This window comes from Schistocerca nitens, chromosome 2 (genome assembly GCF_023898315.1).
Source record: "Schistocerca nitens isolate TAMUIC-IGC-003100 chromosome 2, iqSchNite1.1, whole genome shotgun sequence".
NCBI lineage: Eukaryota > Metazoa > Arthropoda > Insecta > Orthoptera > Acrididae > Schistocerca > Schistocerca nitens.
In genome coordinates, this window is record NC_064615.1 from 863,359,355 (window position 1) to 863,374,491 (window position 15,137).

Sequence of the window (15,137 nt, forward strand, 5' to 3'; positions counted from 1 at the left end):
TGTGAATTAATCACTTTTCTCTGCCTTTAGTGCACAATATTACACTATTGTGCATGATAGTGGATTTTCTCACTTTTGCTCCATAAAATATGGAATTTCCGTAAAGAATGATAACAATAAACCATTTTGTTTGGCAATGATCTCGGAGGTTTCGCCAAGCAGGTACAATTATAATCTTGTGGCGTAGGAATGCTGTATTTTGGCGAACCACTAAGAAGAAGTCATGCGCTAATCTCCGTTGAAGGTCTTTTTATGCCTCCTTTCAAACGGGATTTGAGCTGAGGAATTTAGGAATGAACGAATGAGAATTTGTGGGACACTGTGATTATTAAATGACGGGGTTGTTGGAAGAAACAGATATGACATTGTGTTCAACAGAGAATCTAGAACAATTTTTAGTGGAGAAAATGCAAAGGATCTGGAATTCTTCAACTTGACACTTTCCCAAATGTCCTCATTTCTTGAAATGTAGAAATATAATTTTCTGCATTAAAGAATGTCCTGACTGATAAATGAATCAGCATAAATGAGGAGAATTTGGAGTATTATTTATTTATGGTGTGACTTTTAGTGCTGGAAGTCTCTGAAGAGCTAGTATGCTTGCCTTCGATGCAGCTATTTTCATTTAAGCAGAGGGGCAGTATCTTTAAGGGAATTGGAATCTGTCATGAAAGAAAGGAATTCAGAAGGAATTGGCTGTGGCCTATAGTAAGGGACCAACCTTGGCTTCTGCCATATTAAAAATGGGAAACCACAGAGACCCAATTTCAAGGTTGCTGGCAGATGGGTTCAAACACCTCGCCTCCCAAATCCAGGTATTGCTAGCTCATTGGCTCAAAACCCAGAGCTACCCCGGTGGTGGAGAATTTGGAAAAACTCGTTGTACACTGTTTTAAAATAAAATAAAATGCATCACTACAAAAGAAAGAATGCCTCATATTGTATATTTTTCCTTTAGTTGTGCATGTCTGCTCATTCAATAGTGTTGAATGCTTGCATGTTTTTACATGTAATTACACATGGAATTCGTGGCTTCAGGTATTATAGCATTACAAGAGTGTAAATAGATTCTGGACAAAAACGGGGGAGGGGATGCATGACGCGTTCGCCTTGGATGAATTCAAGCAGCCTGCTGATAAAATCATTTAGAAATGAAGGCGAGCTATAGAAGATGCTATCATCACATACCCCTTCTTCTCTCCACAACAACCCCCCCCCCCCCTGTCATTTGTATCTGAACAGGTGTTCATAACTGAGTACCACCCGGGTGACCAGGGGCAATATTTTGGCATTTGGGCTACTAATCATAGAATTTTGAGTAAATTTTCCAAGAAATGCAACCATTGATGTTTGAGTGACATTTTTGTTGATCAATGTGATTTTATGGTGATGGAGGCAAATGCAGTTCACTCTGCAACATTATGAAATACTGAAAAATGGCAACCCCAAAGTTCTACCATCCAAATAACTCCAGTGCTAACAATTAACAGCTGTAGATAGGTAATTACACTTTTATAGTAGTGTGCACATATTTTTAACTTATCGTAATGCTAGTGGATGATTCAAACTCACTTTTCCTTTTTTTCGTGTTACAAACATACCTAGAATTAGAAACTAACACAGCACAAAAACAACAAACAGTAGCACTTACATTAAATTCAATTTCAAGTAAGAACTGAACTGATTAACAAAACAGCAACTGAGCTCAAATAAGGCTAACAGTGTACAGTAGTTTATCTTGGCTAAAGTAGGAATGGGCAATAGCCGATAGTGCTATTAATATTTCAGTAACTGAAATCTGTTGATGGCCTTGTTGACTGTCAATAGTGCGTATCCCATTTTTCGTCGTATGATTGAAAATCAATATATCTTTCAGTTTCACTACACAGCAACTATGCCATGTTCTATTTATAACACACACTGTTCTTCCTCTGTGACTGCTTCAACTATTTGCAATTATTGTACATGTACATAGAAAACAAGAAGAGTGATCAATTTGATTCCCATAAAAGGCTACTGGTTTGACACTTTACTTACCATAAAAGGGCTATGCTAAGAGTGAAGTACTCAAACACCTTTTAATGCTTCTTCCTTAAACGGGTGAGAGAGAGAGGGGGGGGGGGGGGAGTGTGATATTGTTATCAACTCCAGACACATTAATGCAACTAGTGATAGTAATATTCCAGGTTGCAGTGCTACAAAAAGCAGGCACATGACATCACACTCATAGACCATTCTCTATCTCCTCTTTTCTTTTTAAGAGGTTGTAGGAAAGAAAGAACAAGAGTAAATATGTATAATTTAATATTTTTTCAATTTGTAAATTTGTATGTCAAGTTGACATGTTTATGTTGAAATGTTTTATGAACATGCATATAAATTTTTAGCTAATAAAATGTTTTCGTGTAGATGAACAAATAGAGAATACATTTTAAAGAAGAAGGTGGGCAGAAGCTACAGTTCCTTCAGATGGACACATACAGTTTGAAGTTGATCTAAAAGACACTTAGCCACAATCAACTGTGTTATTGAATGTCAGATCAAGTTTGTGTACTAAACCATTCTTGTACAATCTGGAAATATCATTTCTATTTTATGCAAGAGCAAATGTAACTGTTTGCTTACTGTGTAGTTGCAAAGTTCTCAACATTTGTGTTTTATTCAGCTGTAACCTAAGTGACCATTTATTCATTTTTGTTTATTACATTCAAAGCTGCATTGTTACTAATAAAGCATCATTTACACAAGCCTTATTGAAATTTGGTATTTTCTGTAACATAGCTTGTTTAAAGTATCCTCCCACCTTCAACCTGTTAACTCGTCCATAACATGTACAGAATAAGAGAGAAATGCAGATTCAGTTGCAGTGAATGTAGATGCTATAGCAACACTCCGAACTGGCTGAGTCCTCAAACAAGCAAATGATAGCAATGACATCGTGATGACAGAAGAATGCTCTTATACTGGTGACTGCACAAGGTGTCACAAGAAATCCCAGATCTATCATAAGATTAACTATTCAGTTACAGAGACATTAGAAAAGAGCATCTGAAAGCCAAAGCTGACAAATCCTGAAGTGTCCAAGAGAGCTGTCCAAATGAGGAAACCAGGATGCATGATGTCATTGCTGCCTCACCGTATCAGAGCACACAAGTGCACCCATCATAAATACTACTTATGTCCAGATGGATTTCTATTCGGTTGCAGCAGTCCTGTCAAGAGGAGGCTTATATTGGTTGACACTCTTCTTGTCTAGTTGCCTTCGAACTTCCGTGGTGCACCTAGTCCTGTTGGAGGGCCATAGCTGCTGTGAGCTGCAGCGAGCTGCAGCACCTACAACCCAGCCAAGACTGATTTGGTGCTGCGACTGTCTCCATCCAGCCGGCATTCTGGAAGCCTAATTAACAGGGCCTAGGAGCATATCGTCGTCCGGCATTGTGGAGGTGAGCCACTGCTGCCATTCGTTGGACCCTGATGCTGCCAGCCTCTCTCTCCTAAAGGGAGGCTGCAACGTTCCTCTGCATAGATACATGCACTCTAAGTGGCTCTGGAGGATGCCTCTCCTGGGTGTTGAGTTCTGATGTTAACAAGAGTAATCTGGCGACCGTTCAGCAGAGCTGCAGACTACTGGCCCATGCTGGCTGTGTTGGTGGTGCAGGGTCATCGTCCACCCATGACATAGCAGTCTGCTATGTGAGCCACTGCTGCTGCTCCGATACTGTGAGGCATGCGTGCTTCAGCATCCTCTCTCCTGACATGCACTCCAGCAGCACACCAAAGCTGCTGGTATCGTGGGAAGACTACTGTGTACTTGTAATTAATAAATATACAGCTGACAGTAATGTTTTCTTAACCTTTTCAAACATCTGACAGATCCTCAACACCGCATCTCGCAGAGCACAGACCTGATCGTTGTGATTATTCATTATTGTGTTTTGCAGCGAATATCCTGGATTTTCTTTTTGGCAATTTTATATGTGATCAGTCTGATTGATCGTATATACAATCAATCAGATGGATCATATGCTTATAGATGAGAGGTAGAAGACGTATATGGCAGGTGTTAGGTCTGTCAGGGGGCTATACGGACACAGACCATTATCTAGTAACCGACACACTACAACTACATTTGTGTTACAAAAGAAAGAGGAACAACATGGTCAAGAGACAGTTTGATGTTCAGAAGCGTAAGGATCTAGAGTTGTGCCATCAAATCGCAGTGCCAAAAAATGTGCTAACAATCAGTGGGAAGATATAAAGAAACTTTAATAGAAGTGCCAAGGAAATTCCAGGAGAAGCAAAGCCAGTAATCAAGAATAAATGTAAACAAGCTGTGAAGGCCAGGAAGAGAGTTAGGGAAACATTCATGGTGGATAGAAATTGTGCAGCAAAGTAAGAAGAGTTCAATAACATGGAAAGAGGAATAAACAGGTTTCTGAGGGCAGAGAAAAGAAAATTCATGATCAACATGATTAATGCAATGGGGAAGGCAAGTACAATATTTGACAGCAGAAAGATGTTTCAGTTATTAATGATAAGGATGGAAATATGCTTAATGTACAAGCAAAGAATTCTGGGTAGGTGGAGGGAATGTTTTGAGCAGTTACTGAATGTAGAAGATACTAAAAATATCCAGAAGGAATAATTGGAGAAGCTGTAGAGGAAGATGTAATCGAAGAGGATGTAGATAGAGCAATTTAGAAACCGAAGAATAAATAATAAGGTCCCACCACATGAAAAGAATAGTAAAAGGATTTGTAGTAATTATAAAGATATTTCTCTTCTAAGTTTATCATAAAAGTGCTATCATTAATAATTGAAAAGCTGAAACCTTTTGCTGAAAATATTGTTGGAGAGTTTCAGGCAGGAAGATCAACCATGGATCAAATTTTCACCATGAGACAAATCTGGGAGAGTGCTAGAAATTCAGCCATTGGTTCCTGGTAACATTTGTAGATTTCTCAAAGGCGTATTATAGTATACACAGATTAAGTATGTACAATATCCTGAGGGAGCTTGGCATACCAAGGAAGGTAATTAACTTGGTGAAGGTTTGTAGAGCAGAGACAAAAGTGAAGGTGAAATACCAGGGGGAGCTATCAAAGTAATTCATCACAATGGGTGTGAGAGAAGTTATGCCATTTTACAATTGCTTTTTAATTTGGTCCTGCAGAAAGTAATTCAGGAAATGAAAAGAGAAGGTAAAAGGGTGAATCTAAGAGGAAGAATACAGTATTGGGATATGCTGACAGCACTGCAGTCAGAGGAAAAGAGGACTTAGAAGAGACTGCCAGTAAGGTCAGACTGAGAATTGGTATGGAAAAGACTGAAATGATAGAAGTACCCAGAGAAGCCATTGCAGGATGAAATTTGGAATATAACCAGAGTGGAAAATTTTAAGCAGCTTGGCAGCTGGTGCAACAGGTATAACAACCTAAATCAAGAAATTAATCAATGTGTTGTCAATGGGTCTAAAATGTATTTCAGCCTGAAGCACATATTGTCATAAAAAAATCTGTCAGTTAAGGCTAAACTTAAAACCTATAATGCAGTATTGTCATGTAGGACAGAAATGCTAGAACACCACAAAAAAAGATGAAGAGAACCTGCTGATCCTTGAACAGAAAATCATGGGTCCTTGGACAGAAAATCATGGGAAAGACCTCTGGACCAGTGTGCAAAGAGAACACATGAAGGAATAGAAAGAACTCACAACTGTATGACCTCATGAAACAATCAAACTTTGTGCAGAAAATGAAAGAATAAGCCTGACAGGATGTATTGCTAGAAGCCCAGAAATGTGCTGGGATAAAACTGATGGAACTCGTCCAATTGGAAGAACAAAGAAGTGATGGGAGGATGAACCACTAAAGGATCTTCAGCAGTTGGCTGAAAGTGCACATCACCATCATCTCTGGAGGAACATTGTAACGGTTCATGTTCTTCAGTGCCCTCGATCACTGTAAGTTTGAAAGTAATTTTATACACATGAAGTGGAACATGTTTTATATTTTTTAAATAAATTTTGAGATCCAAGTTTTGTAATTTCCCCGAGATCGAAGCTATGTAATTTCCTTCGTTATTAACTGTTTTCACTTCCATCATTCCCACTATTTTGCAACAACTGCATAACAACAACTAAACTACTGTTGCATAACACCAGCCCTTGTGTAAGATTCTGAAAATATCTCAAACTTTTAGCATTATTACAATTAATGTTTTATTTGAATTACAGTGAAAAAATAATATAATGAAAAGATTGATTGCTACTTACTGTAAAGGTGACACATTAAGGTGCAGACAAGCACAGCAAAAAGAAAATTACACATTTAACTTTCGACCAAAGCCTCATTCTGAAAAGGAAATGCACACACACTTCACTCACAAAAGCAAGCACATTTCACGCATAACTGACCAGCAGCTCAGAAAGTCTGAGCTGCCAGAGAAGGGTGTCATGCGTGCGTGAGGTGTGCTTGCTTCTGTGAATGAATGTGTGTGTGGTTTCTTTTCTGAAGAATGCTTTGGCTGAAAGCTAAATGTGTAACTCTTTTCATTGTGCCTGTCTGTGACACAGCATGCATCTCTACAGTGAGTGGAAATTTATCTTTCCCTTATATTGTTAATATTCCAACCTGGAGTTACCACTATTTGATTTTACAGTGATGAAAGGTTAATATAAATAATTTCACATGTGATACCTAGGTCAAGAAGAAATGGAAATATGTATGTTTTGTCAGGTACAAAGTTTTTCTGTTCTAAATTTCATAAGATAAACCGCTTTAACAATTAATAATACACGATGCAGGTTTCATCAGAAACAAGTTATTATCTAACTGCATACAATAATGTTAACTCCAATGTAAAATCTTTATTCTTCTACGAGGTGCATTCAAGTTCTAAGGCCTCCGATTTTTTTTCTCCGGACTGGAAACAGATAGAAACATGTGCATTGTTTTAAAATGACGCCGCGTTCATTGTCAATACGTCCCAGAGATGGCAGCACCGTACGGCAGATGGAATTTTACCGCCAGCGGCGAGAATGAGAACTGTTTTAAATACTTAAAATGGCGACGTTTTCCTTACTTGAACAGCGTGCAATCATTCGTTTTCTGAATTTGCGTGGTGTGAAACCAATAGAAATTCATCAACAGTTGAAGGAGACATGTGGTGATGGAGTTATGGATGTGTCGAAAGTGCGTTCGTGAGTGCGACAGTTTAATGAAGGCAGAACATCGTGTGACAACAAACCGAAACAACCTCGGGCTCGCACAAGCCGGTCTGACGACATGATCGAGAAAGTGGAGAGAATTGTTTTGGGGGATTGCCGAATGACTGTTGAACAGATCGCCTCCAGAGTTGGCATTTCTGTGGATTCTGTGCACACAATCCTGCATGACGACCTGAAAATGCGAAAAGTATCATCCAGGTGGGTGCCACGAATGCTGACGGACGACCACATGGCTGCCCGTGTGGCATGTTGCCAAGCAATGTTGACGCGCAATGACAGCATGAATGGGACTTTCTTTTCATCGGTTGTGACAATGGATGAGACGTGGATGCCATTTTTCAATCCAGAAACAAAGCGCCAGTCAGCTCAATGGAAGCACACAGATTCACCGCCACCAAAAAAATTTCGGGTAACCGCCAGTGCTGAAAAAATGATGGTGTCCATGTTCTGGGACAGCGAGGGCGTAATCCTTACCCATTGTGTTCCAAAGGGCACTACGGTAACAGGTGCATCCTACGAAAATGTTTTGAAGAACAAATTCCTTCCTGCACTGCAACAAAAACGTCCGGGAAGGGCTGCGCATGTGCTGTTTCACTAAGACAACGCACCCGCACATCGAGCTAACATTACGCAACAGTTTCTTTGTGATAACAACTTTGAAGTGATTCCTCATGCTCCCTACTCACCTGACCTGGCTCCTAGTAACTTTTGGCTTTTTCCAACAATGAAAGACATTCTCCATGGCCACACATTCACCAGCCGTGCAGCTATTGCCTCAGCGATTTTCCAGTGGTCAAAACAGACTCCTAAAGAAGCCTTCGCCACTGCCATGGAATCATGGTGTCAGCATTGTGAAAAATTTGTATGTCTGCAGGGCGATTACGTCGAGAAGTAACGTGTTTCATCGATTTTGGGTGAGTAGTTAATTAGAAAAAAAAAATCGGAGGCCTTAGAACTTGAATGCACCTCGTACTAGCCCCCACATGTGTGTGTCACTTCTCTTCTCCCCTGCCCTCCCTCCCCCATTGCCCCTTTGTCCTTTTCCTCCTAAGATGCATAAGACTATATCACACTTAAAACTTAAATTACACAGAAGAAATACAGTATGCACTAACCAACAAGGCATACTGTAATGATGCCTTGTGCCAAATTATTGCACTAACTTACTACCTTCTTCCATGCGTGCGGGTATGTCATCCAGTCTTATAAATAGCATCAGATGGTAAGCTTATAACAAGTCCTTAGCACAGTCAAATATCAATCTGGAAGGGTACTGCAATACCGAACTCAAAAATAAGACAACTTAAGAAATAATGTTTTGAGAGTACAATTGTGAAGCTGCCCCAAGGCATTCACATAGCAAGTTGCAATGAGATAACAAGGTAAGTAGGATCACTGTGTGCCAACTACAGCGCATCTTCAATCGCCTGTCAGTAGATAATGGGCAATGTTTGCAGAGGCGCACAACTAAATAAGGCCATCAACGTACCTCACTGAATCCAGAACAAGTTCAAAGCTGTCTATTGCACCTTACTTGGGTAGTGCAGTGTACGTGACACACAGTACCAGTCATAGTGGCGTCCCTGCACTCCAGACACAAGTTTTCCTGGAAACCAGCAAAACACCATTTTGCTACTATTCTCTCTGTGTTTGGCACCTCTCACTCGGTGTTTGTGGTTGCCAGCTGTCACTGAGCTCTGCAGGTGTACATTTCCAGATTTGGCCATGTCGCAGCTTCGCAACCGAACATCAAATGTCTCATCCACTATATGTTTGCTGTAAGCCAGCAACCAACCATAGCCTTGGCTCCAAGCTCTGGCTATTCCACTGCTCACAGTATGCCTCCAGGAACAGACCTTCTACGATCCAAGACAGTACCGGGTGGTGCATTCATTGCTGCTGTCGTTGTGTTGTGAGTCAGCAGCCATTCATCCTTTTTCCAGATGTTGTCTTCAAGTTCCATCTGTCTCCTGCATGATACAAGATCTGGAACCAGCCATGCTGGAATGAAGACTACACTTGATGGTACTTCCCAGATGCACTCACCACCACGTACGATGTGTTATCAGTAGGTTGCTGCCCATGGCCGCAGAGCAGGCTTCAAGATGCAGCTGGTCCACTGTCACAAATGACACTCTGTAACAATGTCACATTTGCTCTCTCATCAACTCCAGTGGTGCTGTGCTTTGATACTCTGTGCGCCCTCTACAGTGACGGGATGAGACCTGCAGCCTTGGTACCAACTGCTGACTGTGGCGGGACTTTAATTGTGCCGCATAATCATAGGACACAAACAGATCTTTTCCCAAAACAAAGCCCAAAGAATGAACAAACTCAGCAACAGGTACAGTAAATCCAAATGGTACCTGCTACTCTGTTGTAACACGTATCCACATACAAGGAAGTCATATATTTTCTAAAATCAAGCTGAAGTGAAATTTGGTGAAGCCCAGAATAAGATCTAAACTAGTCATGGATTTAATATGCTTAAATTAGTGTAATCATTCATCAGCATTCATAGGGTGATCAGTTTCTCTCTGCCTAGAGTCTAGAACAAGTCTTATGGCCCCATAATTTTTAGAGGCAGCGATAAGTGGGTTGTTTTACTCTCTACTCCTACACTCTATTATCCTCCAGCTTTACATTTTTTGCAATTCTCTTTCTACTACTTCTGTTTTTGAAAGAGGAATACAATATGTTTTTATAAAGAATGGGTGACGAGGCCTTAGCTTTAACATACACTCATAGTTTCTAACTTTTTCCGGTTTTTCATCATAATACTCCCAATGAAATTCTCTCAGTTCTCTATTCTGCCCAAATGTAAACTTTCTGATCCTTTTAATTTGACTTCTACAGTACATGATAGAACCAAAATCATCAAAATGTCTGCTTTCATTAGCATGTGACTCCCTGATCTGACTATTCCTATTTGAACAATTGTTTTTGTCTTTGAAGAAATTCTGTTCATAGGATGTGCAAAAACTAACTGTTTGTTAGAGCAATTGAAATCTACATCAGCCTTCACAATCCAATCCACTCCCAAAATAATGTCTTCAAGTAGATAATTTCTTATTTACTTGTCCCCTGAATAATTCTTGTAAGAAATACCATGGTGATGCACAAAACATGCAGGGGTTGGATAAAAATACGGAAACATCATGAGAAATGTATGTTTGAACATAAATGCAGATGCTAGCCAAGCCTGCACTGCTGCATTTTTCTGTACTTACCGTTTATGTATTGTGCATGGTCTCCTTCGAAATACTCTCCTCCACAATTGATACACTGCTCCCAATGCCGTTTCCACTTCCAGAGGCAGTTTTGGTAATCCTTTTGCTGGATCGCATGAAGCCCCATCTGCAAATTTTCTTTTATCTCGTCTATCATTGCAAATCTCCGTCCCTTCAACATGGTTTTCAACTTTGGAAATAAAAAAAGTCCCCAGTGGTCAGGTCTGGAGAGTACGGAGGATGAAGAAGTGCAGTGATTTAGTTTTTTGTGCAGTAGTCATGTACCAACAGGGATGAATGTGCAGGTGTGTTATCGTGATGCAAGAACCGTGATTTGTCTCACCACATTTCAGGCTGTTTCCTTCTCACATTTTCTAGCAGGAATCGCGACACATCCCAATAGTAGCATCGATCAACATTTTGCCCCTGTGGCATGAATTCATGATGAACTAATCCTTCAAAGTGAGAGAAAACTATCAGCATGGCTGTGACATTTGATCTGACTGACGAGCTTTTTTGTCTCGGAGAACCTTTTCTGACTCATTGTGAAGGTTGAACCCTGGTCACATCATCTCACAACATGTCTCATCACCAGTTATGATTCTCTTAATGAACATCTCATTCTCATTTGCATGATCCAAAAGCTCTTCCTGCGAGGCAAAGGTCTTTCTGGTCTTGACTCATAAGCCGTGGGACGAACTTGGTGGGAACATGATGCTCAAAAATGGTTCAAATGGCTCTGAGCACTATGGGACTTAACATCTATGGTCATCAGTCCCCTAGAACTTAGAACTACTTAAACCTAACTAACCTAAGGACATCACACAACACCCAGTCATCACGAGGCAGAGAAACAACATGGACCTTCCAAGCTGCTGTGTCGGGATTTCATGACATGATCCAACTGAACAGTTCCATTTTTCTGCAGTTAGCATGCCAAATTTCATTTATATTCCTGACGTGAGCATCATCGGTAGACATCGAAAGGCATCCTGAACAAAGGCCATTTTTAACTTCCATCCGCCATTTTTAAACTGTGTGAACCATTCGTAACACCAATTACATCTTAAGCACTCATCACCGTAGGCTTTCTGGTTTATTTGGTGTGTCTCTGTAAAAGTTTTTGTGAGTTTCACACAAAATTTAATGCAGACGCATTGCTTCTCTAACTCTGCGATCTCAAAATTCGCAAACCGTGTGACGCAATGCTTTACTCAATATACCACTGAAAATAACTAACAGACATACAAGAATAAAACTTCGGGCAGTTACACATTAAACACAGGTGTGTGCAGTGATGCCAACCACATTTCGCTTCAACACACCATTGACACAGAATTACTAATGTTCTGGAATGTTTTGAACAGACCTCATACATTGCAAGTGTCGATCGTGGTCAGTGTACTTGTGAGGTAATTACGTTGGAGCTAAGAGAACTCAAACATGGGCAAATTGTTGGTGCTCTTATGGTGGGTGCTTGCATAACAAAGCGAGCCAAAATGTTTGGTGTTTCAAAAGGCATCATAGTGAATATTTATACTGCATATTAGGAAAGTGGTAAAACTTTACCTGCTAAGTCACAGTGTGGACAAAAGTGTGTGTTGAGTGATAATGATAAATGGCCACTGAAGAGGAATGTGATGATGACAGCTGAAAAAGTCATTGCAGAATTGAATGTCACATTTGCAAATCCTGTCAGCACCAAAACAATATAAGAGGATCTCCATAAGAAGGAACTGGAGGGTGAGTTGGAATTCCGAAACCACTCACCAGCGATGCAGTTGCCCCAAACACGAAAACGTGGTGCCAAAGGCATAAGAACTGGACTATGGAGCATTGGAAGAAAGTCATTTGGTCACGTAAGTCTTGTTTCACATGGTTTCAAACTTCAGGCCGAGTTCACATCCCAAGAATGAAACATGGCAGAAGTTCAGTGATGATTTGGCCAGCCATAGTGTAGTACTCCTTGGGTCCCATGATTACTTTGAAGGGACACATACTGGCAAAGATTATGTGACCATTTTGGATGATCAGGTTCATCCCATTGTACAGTGTTTGTTTTCCAGTAGTGATACTGTGTTCCAAGACGACAGGGTTAACACAACCCGCATCATCCAGGATTGGTTTTGTGAGCATTAGGATGAATTGTCACATCTGCCCTTGTCATCATAGTAATCTGATATCAATATTATAGATCCTTTGTGGTCTGCTTTGGAGGCAAGGGTGCATAATTACTATCCACCTCCACCTTCGGTACCTGAACTTCCAACTAACTTTCAGGAAGAATGGTAAAAGGTTCCCTTCGAAAACCATACAGGACCTGTATTTATCCATTCTGAGATGACTTAGAAGCTGTTTTGGATGCCAACGGTTTTCCTCCACCATATTACACATGATAATGTGATATTTTTTGGTGTTTCCATATTTTTGTTTATCACCTGTACATTCTGAATTTGGAAAATTCATAGTACTGTATGATATGATGATTAATGACATGTGTCCACAGCTCGTGGTCGTGCGGTAGCGTTCTCGCTTCCCGCGCCCGGGTTCCCGGGTTAGATTCCCGGCGGGGTCAGGGATTTTCTCTGCCTCGTGATGACTGGGTGTTGTGTGCTGTCCTTAGGTTAATTAGGTTTAAGTAGTTCTAAGTTCTAGGGGACTGACGACCATAGATGTTAAGTCCCATAGTGCTCAGAGCCATTTGATTTTTTGACATGAGGTGATGTGAGAAAATACAAAACATGATTTTACATTATTTATTACAACATTATTTTATTTCATGTCCCACTCGTATAAAACAACTACCTATTAGGCATAGCTTTAGATTACGTGTTAGAAGAATATTACAGTTTCACATCTCTCTCTCTCTCTCTCTCTCTCTCTCTCTCTCTCTCTCCCTCCCTCCCTCCCTCCCTCCCTCCCCCCCTCCTCCTTCCTTGACCACTGTCCTCCCTCAGTCCCTTTGTAGTAAGGCACACAATTGGAGTAGTTTGGAATGTGCGTATCTATGATTTCTAGTGTGCCCACTGTATCTCATTGATGGAAGTTAATTAAATTGCTGTAAATGATTTTTCCACATTTTTGTCGCTCCTGCCAATACAATGACCAGTTTCAGCCCGTATGCAAAATGTTGTTCACAAGTAGACACTTCCAACATCCAATTATTCAGCATGTCAAACTATTCAAAGTGCACATTCATAAACATGTTCTGACAGTAACATAACTCAACATTGGTTTCAGTTTACACTGGCAATGAACAAATCGATTTCTTGATATAATACACGAATATGCAAAAATTAACGTTGTTCATAAAATCTTCTCAGACCTCCAGCCATGTCAGGTCATTAAAATCCCACGAGCTTTCAACCAAGCTCTCCTCGGCCATTGTCAAGTGATAAATGACTGCCGTGTCCTTGCTGTTATTTAACTGCAGTGCTGACTGTGATGTCACTGATGCTCTCTTCCTCACCATGGTTTTGTCGCACATCCATTGCACCCACTTCAACCTCGCAATGGCTGGGTCCCAGGATGTGCTTAGCTGCAAACCATCATCATTGTTAATGGTATTTTTAGATATTTTTATTTCTACCATTTCTTTTATGATGCTATCCCAAAATCTCTTTGTCCTTGTAATGACAAATGTTTCATCAAATAAAATTCATTGTTGATTTTTTAAAGTATGTTGTGTGACACTTGATTCTTCAGGATAGTATAGGTGTAGTTACCTCTAATATTCTATCCAGTGTTGCTCCACAGTGTGTACTGTTTGGCCAACATAATAGCAGCCACACTGACATGGTATTTTGTACACTCCAGGCATTCTAAACCCTGGATCGTCCTCTACAGTCCTCATGAGCTATTGTATTTTTACTGGGTGCCTGAACACTGATGAGATATTGCCTCTCTTCAGGAGCTGGCTAATCTTTCCCTACACTATGTCACATAAAGGCAAAAATGCAAGTTTCTTGTTCTCACCCTGTGTGCCTCACCAGTGTCTGTAATACCTGGCGGTGATTGTAGCTGTTTTCTGGATGACTTTACGGAGGTGGCGTAGCTCTAGTGACAGATTTTCAGCGTCTGAGATGACTTTAGCACTATGTAAGAGAGTGTTCAGAGTGCCACATTTTTGTGCTAGATGATTGGGGCTAAGAGTGTGCAGATACCGATCTGTGTGTATAGGTTTCCTGCACATGCTGTGGCTGAGTTGTCCATTGTTTTTCCGGCGAATGAGGATGTAAAGGAAGGACAATGCATCATCTATGTGTACTGTCATCGATAGTACACTTATGGGATCGACATCATCGTATTTCTTATGTGGTGACCAGTATTTCGACCAAATTAAATGATGTGCCAATGGAAAGTCAGCTTCACCGATAGCCAACCTTTTTATAGCGAAATTTGGAGACATCGCTTTGGACACAGCTCCAGATAAGCCAAGTTGCTTTTATCTTTATGTTCATGACACTTTCTAATGCTGTGCGACGATAAGAAGCGGTGTAACTGTGGATTGCAAGTAAAATCCACACCTCTCTCACATCAGTTGACTTACTTGGTAAGCACAGCCGATCTTCTTCTCTGGATAGCTGGCTATGTCGATCTCCAAAACCTCCTTCTCCGAAGAATAATGCTGGTTATGGGAATTCATCAGACTCTCTCTCTCTCTCTCTCTCTCTCTCTCT

At 40.6% G+C, this 15,137-nt stretch overlaps 1 protein-coding gene across 6 annotated transcripts in view; it reads left to right on the plus strand.

The window, feature by feature from the left end:
* LOC126237134 (L-gulonolactone oxidase-like) overlaps window positions 1-15,137 on the plus strand; it is a 91,327-nt gene that overhangs the window by 52,607 nt on the left and 23,583 nt on the right. For 5 of the 6 annotated variants that reach the window (XM_049946956.1, XM_049946954.1, XM_049946955.1 and 2 more), the window contains one exon: window positions 2,410-2,729. The exons of the other annotated variant lie outside the window; for it this stretch is intronic. The gene's annotated coding sequence lies outside the window, so the exon portion shown is untranslated. Of the gene's footprint in view, window positions 1-2,409; window positions 2,730-15,137 lie in introns of those variants that run through there. 6 annotated transcript variants of the gene reach the window in all.